The sequence below is a fragment of the Pteronotus mesoamericanus genome, unplaced genomic scaffold (assembly GCF_021234165.1).
Source record: "Pteronotus mesoamericanus isolate MK-2021 breed Mesoamerican mustached bat unplaced genomic scaffold, CSHL_Meso_final scaffold_118, whole genome shotgun sequence".
Taxonomy (NCBI): Eukaryota; Metazoa; Chordata; class Mammalia; order Chiroptera; family Mormoopidae; genus Pteronotus; species Pteronotus mesoamericanus.
This window is the reverse complement of record NW_026555301.1, coordinates 13,176,057-13,198,582: the sequence shown is the minus strand read 5'-3', so window position 1 is coordinate 13,198,582 and position 22,526 is coordinate 13,176,057. Positions and strand designations below refer to the sequence as shown.

General features: G+C 37.8%; 1 protein-coding gene across 2 annotated transcripts in view; it reads left to right on the top strand.

The window, feature by feature from the left end:
- Positions 1–22,526, top strand: part of PTPRM (protein tyrosine phosphatase receptor type M) — an 820,882-nt gene that overhangs the window by 206,921 nt on the left and 591,435 nt on the right. The gene's annotated exons all lie outside the window — the stretch shown is intronic.

Sequence of the window (22,526 nt, the reverse complement as noted above, 5' to 3'; positions counted from 1 at the left end):
ATGTTATTCTGATTTAGATTTCAGGAAAAACATTTTTTGTACCTTTTAGTGACGATCAAGTTCTTTATTAATTCACCTAAATGTAGCAATAATTACATTTGGTAATCTTGTGAAGGTTGCTTTAAATATGAAGTACCGTCCACTGTTGTTCTTGACTAAGCTTTAACAGTTATGATGACCCCCATATTCTTGCCATTTCTTTCCCATATTTAGCTCCTTGTAACTTCAAAGAAGGGGACATTGAGCTCCTTAGCACTATGGCTTTACTGAACTTCAAAACCTTTCTAGCTCTTGGTTATTTACCTGTGGCTCCTTTTCTGTCTCTCTTTTTTTCTTGTGCATATGTGTACTTTTTGAATATGACTTGTGTTTGAATCAGTAGTAGCTCAGTTGTTTTTTTGTCAATTTCCAGTTCCTGCTTTTGTTCTTGTCAGCTGTGGGGAAATGGAAAAAGAAGAGAACAGTGCTCCCATGTGGAGCTCTCCTTTTCCAAACAGGCTTCTCATCCTGACGGCCTTTTGATCCTTGTCACCTGTTTTCTCTTGAGAATCCAGCCTGTGCCCAGAGAGGCTGGAAATGGATGAGGATGTGCTACTGAGAAGGGTACTCAGATTTAGTCCTCATAGATTTCTTCACAAGAGTTCACTCAGGCTTCCTTTATTATCTTTTAACTTGGTGAACAATTTGTAATTTTCCACATTAGGTAGTTGATTTTATTATTGTGGTCCTCTAGATTGCATCCTGACTTGGAAAAATGGACTTTTACACAGTACCCCCACTATTGCAATATCTTCTTCAGCTTCCACTGGTTCTATTTTTGTTATATGATTACAAAATTCCCCTTACAAAGGAAGGGGAAGAATTGCTTCTTGTCATCAACTCCTTTTCTTCTTTGTTGTGTCCCATAGTGCCATCTCAGACCAAGTTGTCCAAGTTTTTAAAGAGAAAAGATGGGATCCTAGTAGAGACCATTACAAAAATGGTATTAAAGATCAAAAGCCAGTTGTATTCTGGAACAGTCAATTGGGTAATTGAGGGAATAGAGGGGAAGGAACTTTGCAAATATCTGATTTTTGAAGGCTCTCCAGCTTTTGGAAGAATGAAGGGTGTTTAGATGTTCTGCTTGAATTTACTCTCATTATGTTGACTAATAGAATACTTGCTGATGAATATTAGGCTTTTGTAGCTTAATATCTCTGAATGTTACATATTCTAAAACTTTCTCAGTTCCATATGATTCCTGATAGTTACCAATGGTGTGCCCTCAAACCCCACTCACAAACAGGTTATAAGTCATTGTTGAGACATGTGGGTAGTTTGGATCTCAGAAGGAAGATGGGGAAAGACAAGCAGTCCAGTTTCTCTACCTCTCTATTCCTATGGGCATGGCCCAGATAAAACACATTTCAGTTGAAATGTGGTATTTGTTCCATTGATAATTATTCCATCAGATAAATTTTTTGCCTTAATATAGAACTTCCAGTACTAGTTCTATAAAATTTATCTAGTCCAGTACTAGATAAATTTTTTTCTATTATGAATTAAACAAAATTTAGACATTAAAATTCTTTCTTTGAGACCTAGTATATGGTAATCATGATGCTGATTACTGTGGAAGATTAAAGGTTATAAGAAATTATTCTTTCTCTCAGAACTTATTGGGAAAGAAAATCACAAAAATACAATTAGTGAACAATCTGAAATGATATATAATTGTGTGTGTGTGTGTGTGTGTGTGTGTGTGTGTGTGTGTGTGTATAGCTGAAAGCGTTCTAAGAGCAGTTTTCTTACTGTAAGCCCAATATGTAATAAAGGCTATGGACTCGTGCCCAATGACGTATCAACCTAAAATGAGAAGTTAAATTCTCAGTGAAATATCATTGTTAGAAGTAAGTAAATATCTTATAAATTAGCATATGGTATCCTAAGGTATGAGTTTTAAGCTGAGTTTTCAAAATACATATATAGTCTTGAATTTTAAATACTATTTAGATTCAAGGGTTTTCTTCTTTTTTTCCTCTCTTCTTCCTCCTCCTTTTCCATTAATATATGAATATATATAATATAATTTATTCTTGTCCAAAACTCATTCCAAAAGTGGTCTTCTTACACTAAAACAGAAACTAGTTTTATGAATTTCTCAGGATAAACAGATGGCAAAATCAGATATCACCATAGCTCTTTGAGGTTAATATTTTAAACCTTTATGTAAAATATTACTGGATTTATTCTTGAACGTGTATTTGTATTTGGTCTCACATGTGTAGGCTGGCTAGACTAAGATTGTCAAACTGGATCCTGAACAGTAAATCCAACCTCCTGCCAGTTTTTGTGTGGCTTGAAAACTAAGCATAGTATTTATATTTTTAAATGGTTGGCAAATCAAAATAATGATAATATTTTATGACACAATAAATTTAGATTTCAGTGTCCATAAACCCATTTTTATCAGCACACAATGCCCATTTCTTAAATATTGTCTGTGGCTGGTTTTAAGCTACCACAACAGGGTGTGTAGCTACAGCAGATGCGGTAATGTCCACAAAGCCTGGGTATTTTCTGTCTGGCTCTTTACAGAAAAACTCTGACAACCCCTGTCTTAAACCATTTTGGCACCAGCATATATGTGGCTTTGGTCACTTCCCATTTGTACTATTACTGTTTTCTGTACTTACATTATGATTATTAACACACAAACATTATTTTACATTTTACTTTGCTTTCAGATTGTATGTTTTGCAAACATTGGGCTATTAAAATTAGTAAGAAAAAACATGATGATTAGGATTTTCTCTTTTGCATATATTGCTATTAAAAACATTGGATTTTCTTTATTGCTTTAGTAACAAAATTCTTGTGAAACTATTGTAATTCTAAGAATCAAATAACCTATCAAGATAAATTTAAAAATCATGATGGTAAGAGACTAAAATTTTTATACTAATTTTTAAATTTTCTCTAATTAAAATTTTATCTTTACTGTGTTCTTTGAAATACGTGCTCCAGTGTGTAGGGTTTGTTTTTACCTTCACATGTGAAGTTATTTTTAGTCACATTTAAAATTTTGAAATACAGTCTGGGGCTTTATACAAGCTGACTAGATAACTACTCTGAGGCTGTGACATTGGCTCTGGAAATGCATATACAGGGCATATAAATACCAAATCATTTACATTTTTGTATTTGAAGCCACCATTTATGTTATAATAAGTTATACTTTTGCAGCTAGCTTTGAATCACAGTTTTTCTAATGGTGAAACTGCCACACATGGTTAATTTCCTATCAGTTGATCTCTGTCAGCAGTGGAGAACTTTCTTTGTAATTTTTTTCTTTTTTTTTAAATTGATTAATTTATTTTTCCAAATACATTTGTCTCTGCCTTCCCCCCACCACTTTCCCCTGCTGCCCTCCCCCTCTCGCGCCCTCAATCCTTCCCCACTTGGGCTTTGTCCATGAGTCCTTGCTATATGTTCCTTGACTTGCCCCTTCCCTTCCTTTTCCCCTGCCCCCTTTCCTCCTTCCCTCTGGTCTGTGTTGATTTTTTTTTTTCTTTCAGTGTTGCTGGTCTTATTTTCCTTGAATCTTTGTTTTGTTGGTTAGGTTCCGCTTATAGGTGAGATCATATGGCACTTGTATTTCGCCCCTGGCTTATTTCGCTTAGCATAATGCTCTTGGGTTCCATCCATGCTGTTGCAAAGGGTAGTAGTTCTTTTTTTCTTTCTGCTGCATAGTATTCCATACATAGTAAATGTATCAATTTGTTTATCCAATCATCTACTGATGGACATTTAGGTTGCTTCCAATACTTGGCTATTGTAAATTGTGCTGCTATGAACATTGGGGTGCATAGGTTCTTTTGAATAGGCGTTTTGGTGTTCTTAGGGTATAGTCCCAGCAGGGGAATCACTGGATCAAAAGTCAGTTCCATTTTCAGCTTTTTGAGGAAAATCCACACTGCTTTCCACAATGGCTGCACCAGTCTGCATTCCCACCAACAGTGTACTAGTGTGTCCTTTTCCCCACAGCCTCGCCAGCACCTGTTGTTTGTTCATCTGTTTATGACGGCCATTCTGATCGGTGTGAGGTGGTACCTCATGGTGGTTTTGATCTGCATTTCTCTGATGGCTAGTGATGCTGAGCATCCTTTCAAATGTCTCTGGGCCCTCTGTATCTCCTCCTTGGAAAAGCATATGCCCAGGTCCTTTGCCCATTTTTTGATTGGATTATTTGTCTTCTTGGAGTGGAGTCATGTGAGTTCTTTATATATTTTGGAGATCAAACCTCTATCTGTTGTATCATTAGCAAATATATTTTCCCATACAGAGAACTTTCTTAAACTTTGTCATAATGATCACCACTTTGAGTGCAAGAACTCCTGATTTAGTAACCAATTAATAACCAGGTACATTTTGTTAGCAACGGTTCATGCTGTCACTTTATATACCGTAATACTTGTATTATCAGATTAGATTAAGAAGTATTGATTAACAAGGGTTTTATGATACAAAAACACCTATACAGTTTGACAGCGGTTGGTTTTTTTTTTAATGTTCTCAAGTCCTTTATCTACATCAGTTAAATGATTTTTATTGTACAAAATTATAGACACTTCCAAATTCAAAACCTAATGTAATAAAATCAATACAGTTTTTTCTATAATAATGTTTGTCACCTTACTCTTCATGATCTATGGAAAAGAAGGCAGAATTCAAAATTATGTTATTCTAAACTTTACTGTTGTATTGACATTCCTGAACATTTGACATAACTTAATCAATGCTCATTTACTAAGAGGTTCTGATATCTGATTTTGTTCCTGACTATAAGTTTCCTAGGGACATCTTTGTATCCTCAACACACAGCACAATTTTTAGAATTTTGCAGGATTTCAGAATGTGTTTCCAGATTGAGAACAGAAAGTGCACAGGTCCTGCCTCCAGGGAGCTTATGGCCTAAATGGAAAGATGGATGTTAGCCTAGTGCGACCCATTTCAGACTTCTATGGAAATAAATTTGTGCTTATTTGTTGTGATATGGTTGATGTTTTTATATTTTATTAAACTATATTGTGTAACTGAGTGCTTCAGTTCTATAAAATGGGTATTTTACAAATTCCATGGCTTATGTATATGGATATGTGACCCTGTTTTATATTTTAAAAAATAAACAAGTTCATTTATAATATAAAAATATAAAGATAGCTTATAGCCAGAGGCTTTTGAACCTTATAAAATTGACATTTATTTCTGTCTACATGGTTCCCTCAACATATCATGCCTCTAAAAGGGCTATTATTAAGTGAATTTGGGTCCTAGTGCTAGGAAAATGAAACATTACACTTAGTGCTTTTCTGCATAGCACATAGCATGTGTAGAAGGGAAGCTCACTTAGCCTCCCATATCTGAGCTTTACATATTGCAAATTGGGAATGGTGTTGTTTCTGATCTTTATGGAAATGCTATGACTAAGGATTGGATCATCTCTCTGGGAGCCCATATGAAAGGCAGAGAGAGGGACGCGCTGGGACAGAAGAGCATTCTTAGTGTGATGACCCAGAAAATAGAAAAAATGACTCTATTTGTGTAGAGTCAGTTTCACGTTTGGGGAAATGATGGATTGACAGGCCGAGGAATTGATGTTTACTCATTGGGTGAATTCATCTTGCGAATTTTCCTCCTGTTAGGAAAGACTTCCCTACTTATTTACACTTCAGGGCTTATACAGGGCTTAGTGACTGAAGAAAAGACTTTTAAAAAGGCTTGCAAAGATAGTTTTCCTCCTTAAATTTCAGTGTGTATCTAGTGAATGATATTTTTGGCACAGAATATTCAGACAGTTGTCTAATTATCTCATTCGTTCTTTGAATTTTGTCAACATTCAACAAATATTTATTAAACACCTGCTATGTGATAGACACTGTTGGAGATTCTTAGGATTCATCACTGAGTGAACCAAATAGGATCCCCTCCCTGGTGCACTGCATATGCTCAGTATGGTAAGATTGTTCTTGGATTGCCAAAAAATTATATCCTTTTAGACTGTGTTTTCCATCGATTATTAATGACTTTCTGGAAATGAATACTTAAAAATAATACAAAATTTAGTTCATCAGACTCAGCAGATTGTAACATCAAATTCAGCTTTTCTGTTTTGTCCTTTAAAAAAAAGAGAAAAAAAATCTAGATTGTGCAGTGTAGTACCTTCTGATCATGTTCCCTTATAAAACAAAGTAATCTTGTACACATAAATGACTCTTAGCACCTGAAAAAATTTGTTTTTTTGCTGTATATCATTTGATCCTCATGACAACTGTTTATTGTTGTCTAGGTTGCCTAGGGGGTGACTAAGTTACATTACCTCTATTTTATACCTTTGGAGACTGAAGTTTAGAGGGATTGAACTTGCCCCAGGCTTCTAGGTGAGAGAAACAGCCCCCATTTGTTGCTCTTCTGAGTGTCATTGAGTGATCTTCCCACGTGATCACATTATCTGGTGAAGGGGGTTCGTCTCCATCCCAGGTGGCAACTCTTTGGATCTTGAAATGCACAGGAAGGCTAGTGGGGGCTGCTGGCCCTGTGTGGGTCAGATGCTGGCTCCCTTGCTTCATAGCTATTGTCCTTGGGCAAGTTCTGAACCTCTCACTTTCTCAGGCTCCTCATCCATAAACCATTAATGTATGTAATGTTAGTAACACATGTTTATGGAATGATGGAGCTATAGTAGTAGTCTCTGCCTGTCGGCCAATTCTGTGCTGTAGAGGAGGCAGGCAGTCAGGTAATAAGCAGAGAGATATGTAATGCAATTGTGGGACAGGTTAAGGGCTGTGAGGAAAGCCTGAATCAGGATAAGGGCTTAGCTAGCGAGTGATGGGAGGGGTAGACAGTAATAGCCTCTCTGAGCAGAGACTGGAATCCAGTTAGGAACAAGTTGGCCATGGAAGCTGAGTTATCGGGGTAGAGGGAAGATCAGGAGCAAAGACTGAGGCAAGGGTGAGCTCTGCTGAGGGAGCTGGGTGGTCAGTGAAAGCTGTAGAAAGGTGTCAGAACCTGCCTCATAGGGTTGTGACCAGGTGAGACAAAAGAATCCATTTTAGGAATTTAGCCTTGGACCTGGCCCGTGTTCAAGAAATGCCTTCCTTTTATTACTGAGTGATTTTCATAGTAATTTCATATGAATTCATCTTTTAGCTTCATTTGGACTCTCCGTGAGGTGTTCCTATTTTTCCTTTTAAACAATACCAAATAAGAAACAGAACATATAGATCTTTATATAATATTTCGGTGAATTAAAAAAGCAAGCTGAAAGAAGTACATTAAGATACCAACAATTTTTGTCATCATGGTAAGATTTGGGATCATTGTCTGATCATTTTTATTTTAAATATTTTTATGATCAAGTACAACTTTATAATAAAAACTAACACTTAAAAATTTTTGGGGGGGGGGGTCATTGAATTTGGCATTATTTTAGTTGATTTTCAATATTTCCAGTCACTGAAATCGGGAATGGGAAACAGTTTAATTGTCTTTGAGTATCTCATTCAGGTGTCTCTCAATGAGGTGCTATCTGACATGCAGCTGTAAGACAGTCATTGATGGACACTCTCCCTCACTCTATCTCACTCATGTGACTTTGGTAAAGCTTAGAGTGGGTTTCCAGTTAGCTTTTAAACAGCGAATGATGAGACACTGTAAAAAAAAAGAAATCAAACTGGAATTGCATTCTGTCAGCAATTTCTGTGTTAACAAAATTTAGAAAAATAACTATGGATGATTATGAAAGATTCATTTTGGATCAGGGTAGGTCTTAATTAAATAGCACATGGCTCTGGATGGCCTCATTTTAACATGAGTGAAAACAATTTGCTCGACTCAAAGGTAAAAAACATAACAAAATGTACTATCTTTAACCGTTTTTAAATGTACAGTTCAGTGATATTCAGTACACTCATATTGTTGTGCCACCTTCTCTACCATCCATCTCCAGTTTTATCTTCCCAAACTGAAACTCTGCACCCATTAAATACTAATTACCCATTCCCCATTTTTCCCATTCTAACTGTGCAAACTGGATTTTGGCCACTTGGCACTCTTATATATAACTCAACTATTTGTGTTGAAGGCAACAGGTTTCTATTAACAGAGTTACGACCTTGGGGGAGCAGAGAGAACTCCTGCTCAGAGCCTTTCTCTCCTATGAGACCCAGAACTTCCCTTCTCCCAAAAGGTGACAAGCCAAAACCATGCCCAAGAGTTCCCCATTTCCTTATCTGTCCTTAAGCCTCTCACGCAAACAGATCTCCATCCTTTCTGGAAGGAGCTCTTGCAGGTTTCAGAGTCACCATTCTTCTCACAGCAGCTCTCTCTTTCAGGATCTGGGGTGCACCCGTACCAGCTTCTCCATGTAGTGGCCCAGGAACCATGTGGCATGTGATACTGGATCATGGTGCCCCAGATGCTGGAACCCAGGGAGGCACACGCCCCTGTGTGGGCCTCTGCCTCAAGGAGCAGGCTTCCATCCTCTGAGGGTTCTAAGCCCCTGGTGGGCCCTGCATCTCCTGGCCCGACAAGTACTCCTGTTCATGCAGGAAGCAGGGCCAGAGTCCCAGAACATCCAAATGTCAAAAGCCCAGAGGAAGAGAGCTTGCACCAAGCTCGAAAGTCCTGTACTAAGAGCCCCTGTACCAAGGAAGCGATGTCCTTTGGAAATGTAGAAGTCTGCCATTCAGCATTCCTGGTCACAGTGCAGCTCCGAGATTCTCTCACAACTTTGTGTTCACCAGCCTGAGTCCTTGAAGAATCAGTTTCTCTCCTCCAGAGCTGCCTTTATTCCAACCATCCGCTCACCATCGTGCCTGTGTGCTTGGCCCGACAGGTCCTCCACAGCACCGCCAGCTCTGTGCAGGAGGGGTTGTGAGGATGTTTCCCACAGGTCTCCAGACCTCTAGCCCTACAGACAGACTCACAGACAGACCTCTGTTTCTTGGTGCACTCGAATTTTAAAGGCTTGTCTCAGAACTTCCTGCATGGCCAAACATCCAGCTCTTCCTGTGGCTCATCAGTGTCTGCCATTTTTGTCAGCTCATCAGTGTCTGCCTTTTTTGCCAGCTCCCCAGTGTCTTTGGCCCTCTTTCTACTGCCATCTTGAGTCAAAGTACGAGTTCCCAGGCATGTGCAGGCATCCAGGGTGGGCATCCAGACCCCAAGCTCATGCAAGGTGCTATATGAGCTTCCCCCAGGCTCTGTCATGAGTCACTCTGCCAGAGCACTTTCTCAGTCACATAACACATTTTGCTCCAGGCAGTGGCCTCCTTTCTCAGCTCCTCCTTTCAGGAAGGCACAGTGGTTAATCTTCCTTTGTTAGGCAGTGTGCCACCTCAAACACTGCTTCAGGCTCTGTGGGCACCCTTCCCTGCCCCTCTCTGCCTTTCTGCAGAATTTGAGAGAGGTGGTGAGGTTCCCCTGCTTTCCATGGACCCGTGCTCTGACCTACCCTGTTACACCATCCTCCGGTAACCGCCACTCTACTTTCTGTCTGTATGAATTCGACTACTCTAGGTACCCCATGTAAGTGGATTTATACAGTTTGTTCTTCTGTATATGGTTTATTTCACTTGGCATGTTTTCAGTGTTTCAGTTTTTAGATGCAAACACTTTCAAGATCAGGGCTTTTTTTTTAAAGCATCTCGATTTTCAATGGTTAAGTGTTTCAATGGGGCCAGTGTGTTATGCATGACCACTTCTTTCAAAAGTTTATATTTAGTGTCCAACAAATACTCTCTTCAATTTGTTCTTATTTCCTGTCTTGACTGATTGAAAACTGTTTCAAAAAGTAAAAACAGTGGCTAAGCTATTTTTAAATATTTGCTAAAAAGTATACAAATGAGCCTGTATATATAAATATGTTTTTAAAATGGGTTTATTTCTTACTTAATTTCCCATAAAATTGTACAAGATGGTATCATAGAGTTATGGGAGGTCCAGTAATGGAATACACAGGCAGGTCAATCATGACAGCATTTTAAGTCTCTCAGAATCTGAGTTGAGGAGGGAGTGAGAGGTGCAAGAGGCAAGGTCCAGGGCAATTGGATAATGTGGTGATTATTATAGTGAGCTGGAGAAGCACTCATATATGCTGTATTCTGTGCATCTGTCCCCTAGTGCAAGGCACCTCAGGCTGGATGGTCTTGGTCAAGTTGTTGGAATGGAGAACCCCCTTTGGCAATAAAAGTCAAGAGAAGGGACAGAGTGTTTTGATGTAAACCTTGGAAATAGTCTTGCAGTCTTCTAAACACAAATTCCTCATTGGACTGCAGAAGGGATGGGGTGGGATAATTTGAGAACAATTTGTTTAAAGACCAAAGAGCCTAAGGCTGAAGGAGACTTGCCATGCCACTTGGGTCTGGGGCTGCCCAGTAGCAGCCTGGAGGGCAGGGTCCCTGGGTCAGATGATTTTGGGGTGACCATTCATAAGCCAGCTTGCACGGCCATGGGCAGGTTAATGGTGGCATTAAAGTTGCACTTGTACAGGCACTCACATGGGGAAGGCCTTGGAAATTTCGTGTGGCCCCAGGCTCCTCTTCCTCCATTCTCCTCCTGCCTGAGTCAGGCCAAATCACCGCAGGCCCAGGCCCCGCTTTAAGCACCTTTGGGACTTTCCATGGCCCAATAAATGGAAGAACTGAGTAAATTGAAATAATAAATGGTTAATTCTGGATTATTTTTTCACCTTAAGACCAGGAAGAACTCAAAGTCCTTTTTGGGAGCACCAGCTGTGTGAGACACTGGAGACGTGTGTTCCAGGCACTGGCAATGTGGTGGTGAACAGCATTCAGTCTTCCAGGAGACATACAGGTGGTGTGGCCATTGCTCTCATGGAGCCAGGCCGCTGCCTAGGCAGAAACTAGTGAGTGAAGGCAAGTGGAAGGCCTCTTGGAGGAGGCAGCCTCTGAGAAAGCCTGTGAGAGTGTGAGGATGGAGCCAGAGCAGGTGGGCAGGCCAGGCAGAAGGAAGGAGCATCCTGTGTCCTGAGACAGTGAGGGGAGAGTGGTAGAGTACATGCACTGGCAAGGCTGCCCAGGAAGCTAATGAGATCAGGGACAACAAACATCGCAAACTGGGGAGGGCTTGAGGTAAAGAGACAAGCTGGAGAAGAGACTCTCCCCTGGGCTCTGTGGACCTGATGAAGGATGTGAAGCCAGGAGGTAATTTGACTGTTCATTTCTGGCAAGGGGAGGGAAAAAAGAAATTATTTGACCATGTATGCATAAAGGAAAATTCAAAGTTTCTCATAAAAGGGTATCAGGAAAAGTCATAATAAGGAAATTTGGTTAGGAAAAATATAGAAAGCATATAAATATGTAGGAGAATACCCTTGTTCTTAGGAGATTCATGCTAAATTATTTAGTGGTCAATGCCTGGAAGTTTGTACAGAAGAAAATGTGTGTGTGTGTGTGTGTGTGTGTGTGTGTGTGTGTGTGTGTGTTGAGAGAGAGTATGTGTGTACAAATGTGATGTTAACAATTGTTAAGTCTAGATTATATATATATGTATATATAAATGCTATATATATATAGTATTTATTATACTAGTTTTTCACTTTTCTATAGTTTTGAAATGAAGCAAATTTGCTATAAGTGTAGGAAAACAAAAGACACATGACCGAATGCACCAGCTTAATGCCATGCCTCTGTGATTCTTATTTGTGGATGCATTTTAGGCAAAATGCCATCCTGTCAAATTTTTATTTGAAAATATTTGTATTTCAAAACCTGGGCGGACCCATGTCTTCCCTTTCTGAGCACATTGCAGGGATTCCTTGGTCTTTACTGGAAAGCTTTAGTGGAGCTAATGGACCGATTTACGATGACTAACTTCAGGGATATACTTTTAGGACTTTCTAAAATAGGACAAATGCTTCATGCTGTGGCCTTATGCCTCAGTGGGTGTATCAAGTATAAAGATTTTTATTTATTGGTAGATATTTTGGTGACTAACTGAAACTTTCTAAGAAGATGCTATGGAATTATTAAATTTTATTTTTGGATCCATGCTTGAATTCATTTGTATACAGCCTGAATGTATGAAAAAAATCATATAAAATTTCTTGTCAAACTCATGAAATTATTGTACAGATTGTTACTTTAAATAGCTGGTCTTTAATGCATAGACTGATATTTTATTCTAGAAGATTTGTGATAAATTATATCTCAAAGTGATATTTAAAAGTTTAAGTGTTGAAAGAGAAATAAATATGTCTATTTGATTAATTGTCAGCTGGACAATCATAATGCCTCTCTGTGGTGGGCAGACAAATTGAGACAACTGATTATGTCGCAGTAAGTGTCTGAATCAGATGTGCCGGGCAGCATGTGAATGTAGTGGTACTCTTAGAGAGGACATCACTGAAAATTTGTTTTTCAAGTAACCCGATCTTATTTGTATGCATTAGGTCGTCTAATACTGGGTTATTTTTTAATTTCATTTTTCTGATTCCTTTTAGGGAATCTGAGATGTCATTTGTATTTATTCTATTATCCATAGAAAATGTATTAAATATTGAAATCCCTGGCATAAAGACTTGGAGGCAAGGTTTGATCTATCGCAGTTTAAAGCAAATATAAATCATGAGGCTTCCGGTAGTCATTTGGGAAATTATGAAATTTCTCTTTAGTCATTCCTTTTCATGGTGCTTCCTCTTTTCATCTCTGTTGAATGTAACACCTGTCCTGATAAACATGTCTTGTGAAAAGGGTGTCACCTCCCTAATCGTATTCTATAAATACAGCGTGCCTTAGTTCCTCCTGATGGTCCTGGCCCTCTGTGGAGTGACAGGCTGCAATTTGCAAGCAGGTCAAATACTGAGCTGATGACAAGTGACCTTTCTAACACTGCAATCAATGCTTGTTATTTGGAAAACAAAATGATACAGTTTGTATTTTTTAGCAGATAGGTCATTGGGGTCAGCCCACCATTGACACGTGAATTTGTTACTTGGGCTGGATAACTCAGTTCTGACAGGAATGTTAATTTATTTGAATTGATCTGGTTCTTGCTCTTAAAAAATGTGTAGGACATTTGTTAATTTAAATTTTTAGAAATGGTTCTACACATCAGTCAAACCCATTTTAAACAATAGTGCTATATACTAGCTTTGGCAAGGTTTACCATAATATATTCTGTTCAGATTTGATGAGTCTTAATTGTTTTGAAACAAATTTAAATATGTGAATTCGTATGTGTCACATGTAAATACTGTCTCTCCATGTTTCCAAAAGATTTGCTTCGTGTGGCCCCGTGAATACATTGTCATGAGGGTGAGTAACTTTCAGAAAAGATGCTGGGAAGAGATTAGCTGAGTTGACCAAGGAGATAGCTCTTGTGGTAGTTGGTGGTGGTGAAAAACTGCTCTAAGCTTTCACCTTCTAGAAACATGGGAGGATCATGTGTCTCTGTCTCTTTTCATGTAGATGTGGCCATTCCTGACTTGCTGGTGAAATGGGAGTAGAAACGGCATATGTCATTGTCAGTAAGAAGCTTTATAGCCAGATTCCCCATGTTCTCTTTTCTCTGCCTTGGTAATTGTGGAAGCATTGAGGTGCTTTGATTTAGACTAATTACCTAAACTTACTTATGTAGACCCTGCCCCCCTACATGCATGCACCCCCAGCTGACTGCAGGGCCATATATGTGCCTGAAAAAGTGAGAGAGAAACCTCTATCTGTTATGCCATATTTGGGGTGGGGGTTTGTTTCATGAATGGTTCTCAAACATTTTGGTTTTAGGACTCCATTACACTCCTGAAACAATATTTTGAAACATCCTAAAGGCTTTTGTTCATGTGGGTAATATCTATTTATATATTCTGGATTAGAAATTTAAACTGAGAAATTTTGAGAACAGAGAACATAAGCATACATTTCATTAGTTGTCAGAGCAATGATGTATACCCGTTAGTAATTGAGAGTGAAATGGGAATAATAAAGTCAAATCATGCCGTATTGTTACCATGAAAATAGTTATGATCTTGTAGACTCCGTGAAAGGTCTTGGGGATTTCAGGGATTCTTAGAAGACACTTTGAAAACCACTAATCTAGACCCTCTTAAATGATCTGTCTACCTTGATGATTTACAATAAAAGGCTTGGAGGAGTCAAGAAAAAAATAAAGAAGGGAATAAAGATTTTGGAAATATTACAAAAAGGATATGTTTGAGTGTTACAATTCACTTTTATTTTTGCATAAAGACAATGTAAATATTGCATTCCTATTGTTGAAAGCTATTTCTTTTTTATAGTAATAAGCACTTATTTTAAATGAAATATGCATAAAATTATTAATATAAAGTCATATAACTATGACTATTGCTTACTCTGTGGGGGTTGGGTTTATGAAATCTCATGCTCAGTAAAAAATTGAAAGTAGGATTAATATTTATTTATGGGAAATCGTTTGGGTGTAGGCTTTTGGACAGCAGAGGTTTAGATACAGTAAATTATCTAAACTTATTCATATATGGTTGAGACTGTATAAATTCATTCACTAGTGTTGCTTCTGAGAATTTTAACTGTGGAATTGTCATATATATTGTCATGATAAAATAATTTCAAACCCTTTTATTATGAAGTGTATAGTGACACAATGACATAAAGATGACTGAACCTTATTCAGGGAGACTTGGAAATCGTGCTTGATAGAAATTGTGTATGAATTGATAACAAATCCTGTAGGTGAATTCACCATTCACATTACCTTCCTTCAATAGCCCCATTATGTAAGATACATTTATTTTCAAAGATATGAGTTCTAACAGAATTTGCTAGTATTTGAAAGGCATGCTAGATATTTTCTGAGTTTGATGTTATTATAGCCATGGAGAGAGTTACCAGAGAAATCTGACAATCTTTATAAATTTGTCTAGCTATACCTAGTTAATACCTAAGCTTGAGGAAGAAGAAAGAAGTATGTGACCTTTCTAGCTCCTTCTAGGGCTAGGAACTTTTCTCCTTTTTCAGCAAATACTTACGAAGTACCTGCTGTGGGCAGGCACAATGTTTTATCGTAAGAGATAAAGAACATCACAGACGACCTAAGTACAAAGAGGTGATGCATTACTTGATAGAACAAGCATTAAAATAGAATAATTCACTGAAAGGAAGGAAAGAAAATGAAATTCATGGAGTGACAAGGATTCACTAAGGCTTAATTTTATCTTCTAATTGCCTACCCATTATGGTAGCTTTTGAAACCTGGGGCTCATTCTAGAAAGTCCTTGTATTTGGAGACCCCCACTGGCTGAAAACACTTCAGCTTCCTAAGAAGATATGATAGATGTAATCAAGAGTCTGAAGTAGCTATGTGCCCATTTGCCGTAGCTGGCATCTGCAGCTTCCCCCAAGAGGCTGAAGATACATTCTTCTCCTTTCTCAAGTGGAATTGTATGGAATGAAGGGCTGCCTTCACTGAGTGAGAGAGAATGTTTTTTCTTTTTTAACTTGATTTAATCTTTTTTTTCCATTACCATGTATTTTTTATTTAAAAAAATTTTATTGTTCAAATATATTTATTTCCATTTTCCTGCCACCACTTTCCCTTGCCCCACCCACTCCTGCCTCCCACCCTCAGTCCTTCCCCACTTTGGCTTTGTCTATGGGTCCTTTGTACATGTTCCTTTACATTACCATTTAGAGTATGTCTTTATAAAACACCTATACTTGGTTCATACATTTTTACACTGACCCTGAAAAGAGAAATGGCATATAATTTGGTTCATTTCAGCTTTTAAGTAACAAAAGGATATAGTTGTGACTGGAATAGCCAGTCAAATTTCCTTTAAATGAGGTATTATTTTCTTTTCTTATTTAATTTATCTTTAATATTATTTTTAACAAGCATCAAGCCAAAATTCTAATTTGTGTAATTCCTTCAGTCCCCCAGTTTTGCTTTTTTATTGCATGGTGGGCTTCTTGCCCCAGATGACATTGCTCTACTTTAGTTAAGATGCAATGTCAGGTTTTGCAGATGATCTAATAATTATGCCCTCTACACTCTTCTCCTCCTCTCCTGTGGCCATATAAGGGTTCTTATTTATTCTTGCATTTCATGAGGTCATTATCATTAGTGACTTTCCCTAGTAGATTAGAGCAATATTTTCTTTAATGACATATCCACTACAAAGCAAAGAACAGAGAACCTCATGAGCTCCAAAGGGAGATTTCAATCCAATGTGTTCATTTCACAGGCCACAACCTGTCCGTGTTTTGATTCTGAGTAAATCCCAGAGGTCAGATCTTTTTCAGCCACAGATTTTCTGAGATCAGTGGAAGGAGTGGAGAGAGGCCATCTATCCTCATTTGCCTGTTTACATGCTGACTCACACAAAGAAAGAAATTTTATTTTCTTATTCTTTTCATTATCTTAATTTACCAGCGTAACATTGGCTAATAAAATTATACAGGTTTCAGATATACTGTTCTATAATACATCATCTGTACATTGCATTGTGTGTTCACAACTCCTGCCACCACCATTTATCCCCTCTTTACCTTCTTCTACCTTCCCCCACCTCTCCTTCCTTCTGGTAATCACCATACTGTTGTTTGTGTCTATGAGGTTTTTTATTTTGCTTAATTCCTTCACCTTTTTTTTCACCCCACTCCCCTTCTATGTGACACCTGCCAGTGTGTTCTCTGTATCTATGAGTCTGTTTCTATTTTGTTGGTTTATTTTGTTCATTAGATTCCACATATGAGTGACATCATATGGTATTTGTCTTTTTCTGACTGGCTTATTTCACTTAGTATGATACTTTCCTGGTCCATCCATGCTGTTGCAAAGCGTAAGATTTCCTTATTCCCCTCTTCATTTTTATGGCTGAGTAGTATTCCATTATATTAATAAATATACCACAGATTTTTTTTATGCACTCATCAACTGTTGAGAACTTGAGTTGCTTCCATAGCCTGGCTATTCTAAATAATGCTGCAATGAACATAGGGGTGCATACATTCTTTCAATTTAGTGTTTCGGATTTCTTTGGATATATTTCCAGAAGTGGAGTCTGCTGGGTCATAAGGCAGTTCCATTTTTAATTTTTTAGATAACTGCATTCTGCTTTCCATAGTGGCTGTACAGTCTGCATTCCCACCAACAGTACACGAGGGTTCTCTTTTCTCCACATCCTTGCCAGCAGTTGTTTTTGTTGATTTGTTGATGATAGCCATTCTGACAAGTATGAGGTAATATCTCATTGTGATTTTAATTTGCATCTCTCTGATCATTAGTGACATTGAGCATGTTTTCATAGATCTGTTGGCCATCTGTATATCCTCTTTGGACAAGTGTCTATTCAGGTCCTTTGTCCATTTTTCAATTGGATTGTTTGTTTCTTCTGGAGTTGAGTTACATACATTCTTTATAAATTTTGTATAATAACCCCTTATCAGATGTATCATTGGCAAATATCTTCTCCCATTCAGTGGGTTGTCTTTTCATTTTGTTGATGGTTTCCTTTGCTGTGCAAAAACTTTTTAGTTTGATATAGTCCCATTTGTTTATTTTTTCTTTTCTTTGCCTGAGTAACTATATCAGAAAAAAACATTGCTATGAAAAATTTCTGAGATTTTACTGCCTATGTTTTTTTCTTCTTCTAGGATTTTTATGATTTTGAGTCTAACATTTAAGTCTTTAATCCATCTTCAGTTTATTCTTGTAGATGGTGCAAGAAAGTGGTGTAATTTATTTTTTGCAGGTGTTTGTCCAATTTTTCCAGCACCATTTATTGAATAGGCTACCTTTACCCTATTGTATATTCTTGCTTCCTTTGTCAAATATTTTTTAGTTGACCATAAAGATGTGGGTTTATTTCTGGGTTCTCTCCTCTGGTCCAATGATCTATATGCCTGTTTTTAAGCCAGTACCATGCTGTTTTGATTAGTACGTCTTGTAGTATAGTTTGATATCAGATAGTGTGATCCTCCTCTTTGTCCTTATTTATCAAGATTGCTATGGCTATTTGGGGTCTTTTGTGGTTCCATAAAAATTTTTGGAGTGTTCTATTTCTGTGAAATAAGCCATCAGTATCTTGATAGGAATTGTGTTGAATCTGTAGATTTCTGTGAGTAGTATGGACATTTTAGTATGTTAATTTTTCCTATGAACCATACAGGGGAATTTTAAAACAGTTTTAGTTTCAACATGTCTTCTGATACAGGTGATTTTTATATCTTCCTTGGTTAACTTAAACTATTCAGTTCAAGTGAGTGAAAGAAGAGATCTCTAAGATGTCATCCTTGAAAAATTCAACAAAAATTTTCAAAATATTAATTGTTGTGAAACCTTTTAGAGGCATGCCATTTGTATTGCTTACCTTTCTTGCTATTTCTACTAATGAGTGGAGGGAAATTATTGATTTTCAAAATTTTAAACCCAGTGCTTTCTAAGCTGATGAGCTTTTTTTCCTAATATATTAAAAACAAAAGAAAGATAATTCCCTGAGGTAATTCATGGGAGTAGCTGCTAATACTTAAGAATTGGAAATGAAAATTTGTTAACAAAAATAAACACAGAATGCAACTCACTAACCAAACAAATACATAAAAATAACTATGGGACATTTACACAATAAAATACTACTCAGCTGTAAAAAGGAAGAAAGTTTTACCCTTTACAACAGCATGGATGAACCTGGAGAACATATTGCTAAGTGAAATAAACCAGTGAGAAAAAGACAAATACCATATGAATTCACTCATATGTAGAATATAATGGCCCAACTGAACTAACAAGCAAAATAAAGACAGACTCAGAAAAGAGAGCAGGATGACAGCTAACTGGGGAGTGGAGGGAGTCATCAAAAAGGAAGAAGGATTCATGGACATGGACAACAGTGTGGGGTATAAGGGAACTAAATGGTAATGGAAAAAATACAATAAACATTATTTAAATAATTGTGACCAAAGATAGTTTATCATAATTTTTTTTTATCAAGTTTTCTCTGTTATTTAAAGATGCAACATAAAAATAGGTTGTTTTGCTCTGGCTGGTGTGGCTCAGTGGATTGAGGGCCAGCTTGCAAACCAACCGGTAGCTGGTTCGATTTTCAGTCAGGGCACATGCCAGGGTTGCAGGCCAGGTCCCCAGTAGCGGGCACACAAAAAGCAACCACACATTGATGTTTCTCTCCCTCTCTTTCTCCCTCCCTTCCCTTGTGTCTAAATAAATAATAAATAAATAAATAAATAAAATCTTAAAGGTTGTTTTGTAATAATTAACTATTCATGAGAGGCATTTTCACTTACTTTGTAAGTCTTTGTAAGAGCAAATGAAATGATTATTCCACAAGTGTCTGTTGAATTGTTGAATGAATTTTGAGAATAGGGTACATCCAAATTCAATAGGTCCTGGGATCTAGATCTTTGTTTATGATTATAGACCTTTCTAAAGGAAATGAAGCTCTTCATCTTTTGCTAAGAATTTATAAAATACAAATATGTACTAAATACTGTGACAAATCCCAAAATTTCAGTGTTTTAACACTGTGGACTGCGGCAGAGTTGGACTCTAGCTGCAGAGCCATTCTGGGTCACCATGGATGGGGAAAAAAAAAATAAGCCACTCCAGACATTTCTCTGTCTGCCAGGAGAAGGGGGTGGTGATTCCCCCTAATGGAGAATGCCCTGAGTTCCTGTGTTCAGTGGCTTTTATTGAAAGCGTTATCAGTGGGGGCTAGGTAGTAGGAATGTACAGATGATTTCATTACTTCAGTGTGTTAATGTTTACAGAGAATAGATGATGTTTTGAAGAAAACAAATGGCATAAACACACCAATTTACATGGGTCTGAAACGAGACAAGTAAACATAAGAGTATAAAATGATTTAGGTCAGAGTGTGTGAATAATGAAAATTTTCTTCCCAGCATGAGCCGGCCATCACAGCTTTGAGGGAAAAGCAAAGCATGCTTCAAGGAATTTACTTCTAGGCCTGATTTTCCCCAGGGAACCACCCAATCCAGTTTAGGGCTGTCTCTAGTATTGTTTCAAGCCTGAGCCAGGCGGGCCGACCAGAGCAGCCAAGAGATAAGGAGACTTCTTTCAGATAGAATGAGGACTTGGGCCATGACAAAACCGAGGGATGTGGGTGTTTTGCTCTTTCTTGGTGTCCCCCAAGTCCTTCCCTGATGGCCCCTATGTGACTGTGCCTGTCTTAGGTTGCCCCTGTCATCAAGGGATCTTACCTGTCATTGACTAACCAGCCATCCTCTGGGGCCAAGCAGGGTGATGTGAGGGAGGCAGGGGCTGTGTCCCTGCAAGAGAGACAGGTTTTGTCTCCTCAGTGGCCTATTTTACCAAGGCCTTCTTGCTTAGCTCCACCTTGGGGCCCTCTTGCCTGTCAGCAAAGCTGCAGTTCCTGAAACCAGACAGGGTGGTTCCCAACAGTAGACATTTTCTTTTTATTCTTATAGTAGTCCAGAGGGGTTGGAGGTTTTGGGGTTGGTACCCCATTCCACATGGACATCCAGTTTGGAAAGAGCTCTGCCATCTTTAGCATGCATTCTCCAAGATTGTCCTCATTGGACATCTAGATGGTAAAGGAGAAAATGTGTGGAGAATTGTGTGCGAGGCTTCTGTCAGATTTGCACATTGAGAGAACAAAGTCATGTGATCCCTGCAACCTGCAAGATCAGCTGGGTAGTTTACTTGAATCCACAGGAGGAATAAAAAAAGAACATTTAATGACTGTCATGTAGCGTCTGCCGCACTTGGCTTTAGAGGATTATTTAAGATTAGATCATAGTCCTGGTAAATCATTGTAAGAGAAGGATACTTGAAATTGAATACAATGGTGACATTTTTGTCTTTAAAATAGTGCCATATTTAAAAAGTCCAGTTAATTGACTAAAATAAGTTTTGAGAGTTAACTTTAACTTTCTAATATTTTGATATAAAAGTCAGTGAAGAATTAATCCATAGCTGGTAAATCTTACACACCTAGAGCCTTTCCTAAGCTTTATATTATTAAACTATGCCCTAATATTTCTATAAAACAGATAGTCTCTTACCTTAACTCTGAGAAGATAATTTCCCAGATATAGCAGAGATATATGAATATATATTTCTACTGAATTTAGTAAAGTAAACATCATTGAATAAATGTCAGCTTTTCCAGGGAAATCACTGCATATAACCTCTCTGGATAATATATTTATCAAAAAATCAATACTGAGAGTAAACATATCTTTAATACAACTGAGGGAGCTTCCTGATAAACCAGTATGCCAGCCCATGAGTTAAAGCTATTGATATCAGTAGGTATTTACAGATGACTTCATCATAATTTTTGTAGAAGATTCTTCATAGTGGTCTGATGTGATATATCAACTTCAGTTTTAACCTTGGGCCTGGTAGAAGTGACTTGTTGTAGAGGTAAGTAAAGACCGTTTTGGCTTCTTTTTCTGTAGAGCAAAACTCCAGAGGGTGCTTGAGCCCATGACACTTCTGTTTTCTTCCCTTCTCTTTTTTCTCTTCAGTACTTTTAACTTTTACTGCTCTCTGTCTACCATCCCTCTGACAACATCTGTGCTCAACTCCCTGGGGCCCCTACCTCTCATACTATGGGCTTGTATTTCTCAGACTGTTGGTACCCACTGATTATATGACTGATACATGATACATTTTTTAAAAGGTCAGTCACAAATTTTAAAATAAAATTTGAAAGGTTGTTTTTAAAATAGACAAAAAATAAAAATGGTTTCTTTACCGTGAAAGAATTTTAAAAAAAATTTTTTTCAAGTTCTCTATGTAGTTGGTCCTTGAGATTTCTTCCTGCATACTGTGCAAGGACCACATCAAGGAACACCTCACATATCAAAGCTGGAAGTTTGTTTATTTCAGCTTGGAGATAGTGTTAAATAGATTCCCAAACCAAAATTTGGTTGCATTCTTTAGCTTTAGAAAACACTTATTTATTCTAGTGAAGTATTAGGGTATGAGTTCTAAGTATGCTCTGTAATATGTCCAATAGGAAAGTAGCTGTTGGCATACTCATTAAGAGATCCCTGACTTCAGCACCTTTTGCCTATGTGACCTTGTTCAAGTTTGTTGACTCCTCTGATCCTCAATGTCTTCATTTGTAAAGTGTTGAGAACTTTATTCATGTCATGATGTTGTCAGAATTAGAGAGAATGTGTACAGAGCTTATAACAATGTCTGGTGCACAGTTCAGTTAATTACTATCTCCTTTACTGGGCCATACTTTTGGTGTTGGATTTCAGGATTAGAAAGATTTTTCAAATGTTTTTCTCCTAAAAAGTTTTTACAGTTGCTCTCATCTTAAATGTCTGACATTTAGGTTCAGGATCCATTCAAGTTAACTGTTAGGTATGGTGTGAGGTAAGGGTCTAAGTTTATTATTATTATCACTTTGCATGTTTATATCCAAAAGTCCTAGTCCCCTTTGTTGAAAAGACCATCTATTGTGCACTGAATTATTTACCACCACCCACAAATCCATATGTTAAACTCTGGAC